Source organism: Oryx dammah, unplaced genomic scaffold (genome assembly GCF_014754425.2).
Source record: "Oryx dammah isolate SB20612 unplaced genomic scaffold, SCBI_Odam_1.1 HiC_scaffold_29, whole genome shotgun sequence".
Classification (NCBI taxonomy): Eukaryota; Metazoa; Chordata; class Mammalia; order Artiodactyla; family Bovidae; genus Oryx; species Oryx dammah.
The window spans coordinates 62506631-62515262 of record NW_024070213.1 but is presented as its reverse complement, the minus strand read 5'-3'; positions in this window follow the sequence as shown (position 1 = coordinate 62515262).

Sequence of the window (8632 nt, the reverse complement as noted above, 5' to 3'; positions counted from 1 at the left end):
GATCAAGGGCTGCTTTCTAAGGTCCGAATCCTACATTCTGGTGACCCAGAATCAACAACTGGCCACATTTAACAAAGACCCAGGCTTCCCAGATGGCAAAGTGGTAGAGCATCCTCCTGCCAATGCAGGAGACTAAGTGATGTGGGTTCGATCCCTGGGTCGGGAAGATCCCCTGGAATAGGAAATAGCAACCCACTTCGGTATTCTTGCCTGGAAAATTCCATGGATAGAGGAGCCTGGCAGGCTACAGTCCACGGGATTGCAAACAATGGGACAAGACTGAGTGTCTGAGCACACACAATGTAGAGCCATCTCTGACAGAAGACTTTTCTGTTTCTTGAATCTATTTTAAAAGCTTTTTTTTTGCCTATAAACCAGGTGGTGCCCACTCTCAGCAGTTGCATTCTAATCAACCTAAAGATGTAAACCCACTTGCTCTTTGTGGGTTTCAGGTGCCTACAACACTGCCTACAGAAAACAGCATATAATATGTGGTAGATTAATTGACTGTGAAATTACAGTTTAAGCAACAAAGCTTTTTAAAGTGTTAGGAACGTAAAGAAGCATGCAAACAAACTGATTTTCATTATTTGTTGAAAACCATTTGCCTTTTCTCTGAGCCTTCCTTCTTTTCTCTTTATAAATGTCTTACAAGCATTTTCTCTGGGATAGTTTCATTTATAAAGCTTTCCTAAACAGCCCTCCTTGAAAAGGGAGATTTATTTGGAGAGGTGCTGAATGATTTTAGCTAAAGTGATCTGCAGTGGTTTCTGCGGATATTAAAAGCTAATAAAGCATTGAACAAATCAAAGGTATTATATTAATGTTATTATGATGAATATAAAAGGTGAATGATCATTATCAATGAGCAGCTTAGTGGTTGCTCAGCTCTTTACAACCACAAAGGACAATAGAGAAAATTAATCCAGCCCAATTCATTTGGAAAATGGGGACCAAAATAAGGAAAAGAGATTTGTCCAGTATCCAATAACTAGTTAAAGGCTGAGTTGGAGATGGAAAACTTATAAAGTGTAAGGATTATAAAACTGCATCCCCAAGGAATTTCTCTTGTGTGGTACCCTCAGGTCTTGGCGCTATACCTCCATCTTGGCACTATACCTCCCAGCAAACCACATCTGCAAATCCTTTAGTCTTGCCCAAGAGCAGCCTATGGGTCAATGACTGCAGATATCCAGGGCTAAAGCCAACCACAAAGAAAGGTCAGTCATTATTAGAGCCATGTTTCCTAAAGGTAAAGCCAGGAAAACTGAGGCAATATTCTGCTATTAGAATATTTATTCCATGATATTTAGCCTTCAATCACAGAAATATAGGGAACATAAATACATTCAGTTAGATTAAAAAAAAATCCTCAGTTTTCAAAATGTTCTTTTTTTCCTCCCATACCTTCAGAGTTCTATGCCCAAGTTGACTTTTCTAGTTCCAAACACCCATACTGGTGTCCTACACAATAATCATTTGATAGGGTACCAGTATAATGATTGTGCAGTCCATTTGATGAAAATTCTATTTGTTACTGGACTTTACTATGATCTGTTGCCTCTTTCTCATATCATCCAGGAAAGGTTAGAATATTAATATGCCAAAGTTTACAGCAAAATGGGTGGAACTTTTTGCATTCAGAATAAGAGAATGCATTACAAGTTTAACATCATGCTAAGAAATAATGGCTCCTAAATTTTACGTTTTTCAAAGTATTGTCAACTCTATGGAAGCTTGTTACAGATATGATGACGGGGTCAGGCTCCTAATTCACAGGAACACAGTAGGATTAGGAAGCCAGCAATGAGTGACTTCCAGATCTAGTGGATGTGAGAGAGAGAGAGCAGGCAATTATAAAGCTCAAGAGGAAATATAGTGAGTGACTAGGGAAGGAAGAGGTAGAAGTTAGCATTTGCATCCTTTCTCATACAATGAGCAAGGCTAATGCCCAACACACATGGATCCATTCTCTTTGCATAAAGCTTTCTGGGCTATGGTTCCTTCATTCCAAAGGCAGTCTGGCTCCCATTCCAGCTTTTTATGGCTGTCATCATATCAACAAGACCCTAAGTAGAGTCCACTCAAGTCAGAGGAGGTCTTACCATGTGTGAGGGGGAGGCAGAAAGAAGAAATTGCTCCCTGTGGGTTGTTCTCCTCACTTGGGCATTTGGTCAACAAATTCCAAAGAAAGATTTGCTTTCCTCATAACAGCACAGTACTTCTCAGCAATTCATATAAATCAGGGTGAGAACCCTCACAAGGGCAGAAATAAAGTTTCTGGGTCTCAAAGTGAAATCTCCAAATCTGGAGAAGGGAGATGACAAAGCTCAACCTCAGAATTTTCCAACCAGATCAAGTAATGATAGTGGTCATTTATTCATTTGCTCAGCAAATATCTATTGAGTGTCTAATCCAAGGCAGACTCTATTCCAGATGCTGAGGATACAGTAGCGAACAAACAGACCAGGAAAGTGAGCAAATGTAGTATGTCAGAGGGTGATAAATACTATGGAAAAACAGGAAATGAGGCAAGGGAGAGAGACAGGGACTTGGAAAGGTAGCACGGGTTGTAATTTTTAAATAAGGTGTCCAAGGAAATTCTTATTGAAAGGGCGACATTTGAGTCAAGGCCTGTGGGAGGAGGGTGAGTGAATCAGACAACTATCTGGGACAATGGCAGGGATAAGAGCAAGTTCAAAGGCCCTGAGGCAGGAGCCTACCTGGAACATTGGAGGAATTGAAAGGAAGCCAGTGTGGTTGGAAGGGAGAAAAGGAAGGGAGATTAGTAGGTGGTAAGGACAGAGAGAACCTATAGGGTTTTGGAAATCCAGTCACCAAAACAAAGTTTCTCCACTGGCTGACTCCAGCTCCATGATGTCTCTTCATGTTCAGAACTTGATTATTTCTTCATACCCTTTGACTTAAAGGGGCTCTGCCCCTACAGAATTCAGTCATTCAGTGTTTGTCCTCCTGCAGAAATATCCTATTTTGGGACTCAAATAAGTAACTAGAAAAGGAAATTATTACCGTTCTAAAGTTTATAGAACTAGCGTTTTAAAGTTTTCTCCATTAATCACTAAAGAACCTTGAAGGAGACTCTTTGAAAAGAAAAAAAAAAAAAAAAGTAGAAGTACTCCAGTAGAAGTATTATAGAGTTCAATTTGTTACTTTCTTCATGGTAGTTCTGTGAGATATTCTGCACGTGTCTTTGCTATGGCAATGCAGGTCATTGTTTGCATTGTTATTAGAAATTGCTTATAGACTCGGTTTCCTCAGTAGAAAATCTCAGGTTTCTTTTGACTAGTTCCTAAAATGTGAGCACACATTATTGCCATGCTGGTAGTTCAAGATCTAAGAAAATTTTCCCTGGTCACCCGGGCCACACACACTTGCCTCCCTTTGTGCCTCGTCACTCAGTCAAGTCTGATGCTTTGTGACCTCATGGACTGTAGCCTTCCAGACTCCTCTGTCCATGGGGATTTTCCAAACAACAATACTGGAGTGGGTTGCCACGCCCTCCTCCAGGGCATCTTCCCAATCCAGGGACCAAACCCAGGGTTCCAGCATTGCAGGTGGATTCTTTACCATCTGAGCAACCAGGGAAGCTTCCCTTTAGGAATTTGATAATCCAGAAATCGTTCCATCTCTTTTAACCTCTCTTCCAAAGAGCTCCTAAATCTACCTGTGAATTATAAGGAGAATTTCTCCACAGCAGACTAAGATATTATTAAAAAGTCAATAAGCTAATTGAACCACTATTTTCTGTTCAGTACAATTCAGTTCAGTCACTCAATCGTGTCCGACTCTTTGCGACCCCATGAACCGCAGTATGCCAGGCCTCCCTGTCCATCATCAACTCCCAGAGTTCACTCAGACTCACGTCCATTGAGTTGGTGATGCCATCCAGCCATCTCATCCTCTGTCATCCCCTTCTCCTCCTGCCCCCAATCCCTCCCAGCATCAGGGTCTTTTCCAATGAGTCAGCTCTTCACATGAGGTGGCCAAAGTACTGGAGTTTCAGCTTTAGCATCAGTCCTTCCAAAGAACACCCAGGACTGATCTCCTTTAGAATGGACTGGTTGGATCTCCTTGCAGTACAAGGGACTCTCAAGAGTCTTCTCCAATACCACAGTTCAAACGCATCAATTCTTTGGCGCTCAACCTTCTTCACAATCCAACTCTCACATCCATACATGACTACTGGAAAAACCATAGCCTTGACTAGATGGACTTTTGTTGGCAAAGTAATGTCTCTGCTTTTGAATATACTATCTAGGTTGGTCATAACTTTTCTTCCAAGGAGTAAGCGTCTTTTAATTTCATGGCTGCAATCACCATCTGCAGTGATTTTGGAGCCCAAAAAATAAAGTCTGACACTTTTCCACTGTTTCCCCATCTATTTCCCATGAAGTGATGGGACCGGATGCCATGATCTTCATTTTCTGAATGTTGAGCTTTAAACCAACTTTTTCACTCTCCTCTTTCACTTTCATCAAGAGGCTCTTTAGTTCCTCTTCACTTTCTGCCATAAGGGTGGTGTCATTTGCATATCTGAGGTTATTGATATTTCTCCCAGCAATCTTGATTCCAGCTTGTGCTTCTTCCAGCCCAGCATTTCTCATGATGTACTCTGCATAGAAGTTAAATAAGCAGGGTGACAATATACAGCCTTGACGTACTCCTTTTTCTATTTGGAATCAATCTGTTGTTTCATGTTCAGTTCTAACTGTTGCTTCCCAACATGCATATAGGTTTCTCAAGAGGCAGGTCAGGTGGTCTGGTATTCCCATTTCTTTCAGAATTTTCCACAGTTTCTTGTGATCCACACAGTCAAAGCCTTTGGCATAGTCAATAAAGCAGAAATAGATATTTTTTGGAAATCTCTTGCTTTGTCAAAGATCCATCGGATGTTGGCAATTTGATCTCTGGTTCCTCTGCCTTTTCTAAAACCAGCTTGAACATCTGGACGTTCACAGTTCACATATTGCTGAAGTCTGGCTTGCAGAATTTTGAGCATTACTTTCCTAGCATGTGAGATGAGTGCAATTGTGCGGTAGTTTGAGTATTCTGTGGCATTGCCTTTCTTTGGGATTGGAATGAAAACTGACATTTTCCAGTCCTGTGGCCATTGCTGAGTTTTCCAAATTGCTGGCATATTGAGTGCAGCACTTTCACAACATCATTTTTCAGGATTTGAAATAGCTCAACTGGAATTCCATCACCTCCACTAGCTTTGTCTTTAGTGATGCTTTCTAAGGCCCACTGACTTCACATTCCAGGATGTCTGGCTCTAGGTGAGTGATCACACCATCATGATTATCTGGGTCGTGAAGATCTTTTTTGTACAGTTCTTCTGTGTATTCTTGCCACCTCTTCTTAATATCTTCTGCTTCTGTTAGGTCCATTCCATTTCTGCCCTGTATCGAGCCAATCTTTGCATGAAGTGTTCCCTTGGTATCTCTAATTTTCTTGAAAAGATCTCTAGTCTTCCCCATTCTGTTGTTTTCCTCTATTTCTTTGCATTGATCACTCAGGAAGGCTTTCTTATATCTTCTTGCTATTCTTTGGAACTCTGCATTCAGATGTTTATATCTTTCCTTTTCTCCTTTGCTTTTTGCTTCTCTTCTTTTCACAGCTATTTGTAAGGCTTCCCCAGGCAGCCATTTTCTTTTTTGTATTTCTTTTCCATGGGGATGGTCTTGATCCATGTTTCCTGTACAATGTCACAAACCTCTGTCCATAGTTCATCAGGCACTCTATCTATCAGATCTAGTCCCTTAAATCTATTTCTCACTTCCACTGATAATCATAACGGATTTGATTTAGGTCATACCTGAATGGTCTAGTGGTTTTCCCTACTTTCTTCAAGTCTGAATTTGGCAATAAGGAGTTCATGATCTGAGCCACAATCAGCTCCTGGTCTTGTTTTGGCTGACTGTATAGAGCTTCTCCATCTTTGGCTGCAAAGAATATAATCAATGTGATTTCTGTGTTGACTATGTGGTGATGTCCATGTGTAGAGTCTTCTCTTGTGTTGTTGGAAAAGGGTGTTTGCTATGACCAGTGTGTTCTCTTGGCAAAACTCTGTTAGCCTTTGCCCTGCTTCATTCCGTATTCCAAGGCCAAATTTGCCTGTTACTCCAGGAGTTTCTTGACTTCCTACTTTTGCATTCCAGTCCCCTGTAATGAAAAGGACATCTTTTGGGGGTGTTAGTTCTAAAAGGTCTTGTAGGTCTTCATAGAACCCATTAATTTCAGCTTCTCCAGTGTTACTGGTTGGGGCATAGACTTGGATTACTGTGATATTGAATGGTTTGCCTTGGAAACGAACAGGCTTTCACAAAATCTGAGGTCTCTGTGTGTCTTAGATCACAACACAGCATACCATAGAGCTCAGGAAACAGCCATGTTGTGCAAAGGCAGGAATCTTCTCCTGGACTTGGAATCAGAAGCTGTCTATTGTGGCCAAAATAATATAGACATATTTAATCAGGTCCTTTTCTTACCAAGGCATCCAAAAAATACTAATTATAATTAAAATATATCTTTCTAACTTACTCTGACTTTTATTTAAGATTTCAAAATGACTCCTAGTGCAGAACTCAGCAAACTTTCTCTGTAAAAGGCCAGGTAGTAAACACGTTAGGCTTTATGAGCCATAAACTGTCACAACTACTCAGCTCTGCCATTGTAGCACAGAAACCCAGCCATAGACACTATGAAAATAAATGGGTATGGCTGTGTTCCAGCAAAACATCATTTACAATAACAGGTGGCCCACTGGATTTGACCTGTAGGCCATAGTTTATTGACCCCTCCTCTAGAGATTAGACCTGAGGTTATCTTACTCCTTACTTCCACAAATACAAAACTTTGAGTCTTCAGAAAACATATGCCAAACTTACTCCTTTAATTTATCCAGAATTTACAAATTCTGGAAAAATTTACAGATTGGAGACTATTAAATAAGAAACACCAGTATAATCCTTTATTTCTCATTGTTGCTTAATCACTGTCATGTCTGACTCTTTTGTAACCACAGGGACTAATAGCCCATCAGGCTCCTCTGTCCATGAGATTTCCCAGGCAAGAACACTGGAATGGGTTGCCATTTCCTCTTCCAGAAGATCTTCCTGACCCAGGGATCGATCCACATCTCCTGCCACATTTCCTGCATTGCAGGCAGGTTCTTTACCACTGAGCCACCTGGGAAATAGTAAATATGATAGTTCTACTAGTAGCCTACAATGGCTCAAAAAAATCATTCATCCAAACAATGCAGAGTATCCAACAAGAAACCTCATTCAAAAAAGAAGTCTATGTTTATGATATCATCTGCCATAATAACAAAATACAACTGCTACATTTGAAACAGATTTCCATATTTTAGGAACTTGCTGACAGGTTAAGGTTTCTACTTTTGCTCAATTCCAATATTCTTAGCCGGTAAAAGAGATGCCAGAAATCATGTTTGGATATCTTAAAATATATATTCACATTTTAGTGACCATAGATAAGAACTTAAAACACTAGTGAGTGCTTTTGATTATAATCCTAAAATTCCTAGAACAGCAGAATCACAAGAATGGAATAGGGTCTCAGATTCTCTAAGAGGATTTGGTATTCTAACTCTCCCTACCGGAACACTACCTAAGTATCAATGCTAATTTATTTGGGGGATATAGAGACTCTGGCAGCCAATCTCTAAGACGGCGTCAATGAACCCCACACCTAGTATAGTTCCTCCCCACATTGTACCAGGGTTCGTCTGTGTGACCAACAAAATAAAGCACAAGTGATGGAGTGTAATATCTGGAATCAGATTCTAAAAGACCCCGATGCTTCTATCTTGGTTGCTGTGTCTTGCTCTGCTCTCTTAGATCATTTGCTCAGTATTGTTGCTGCCAAGTCACAACCTTCCTGCAAAGGGACCCACAGGTTGAGGAACTGAGCCTTCAGTCAGCATCCGTATGAACAGGTTTGGAGGTCACTCCTCCAGCTCATCAGAAGACTGCAGACTGGTCAACAGCTTAACTAGAACCTCATGAGATACCCAGAGCCAGAACCAGCTAGCTAAGAAAGTGTGTGAGATAACAAATATTTGTTGTTTTAATATGCTGAGCAATGAGATAATTAGTTACATAGCAATTGATAATTAAAGATTAACAGATATCTAATATGTAGATTGGTTTACATGAAAATAGCTTGTGGTTCATTTGTGGTCAGTATAGAAAAGACTGATAATATTCAAAAGCAGACAAGAAATAAAATCTCTTCAGGTGTTACAACCAGCCCCTGAAAGGTAGCTCACACTGATAGATCCAGCCATCACCTGTGAATGTGAGTTCAAGTGACCAAAATATGAGGAAATACTTGCTGCTCAGACCAGGCCCTGAAATCCCATCTTCTTTCCATCCTTCTACTTAGGTCAATGTGCAGACTTCATTCATTCTTTGAGACCCAGCTCAATTTCTTCCCCAACACTTTTCAAACCACACCAGCACCACATGGCTCTGTCTTTCCTCAATTTCTATTGCATTGGATTCTACACCACAGAGTTTATTACTATTAACTAGTAATTAATCTCCCTAAGTACTTTGAGAATAGAATGTTTTTTATAAGAGTTTTC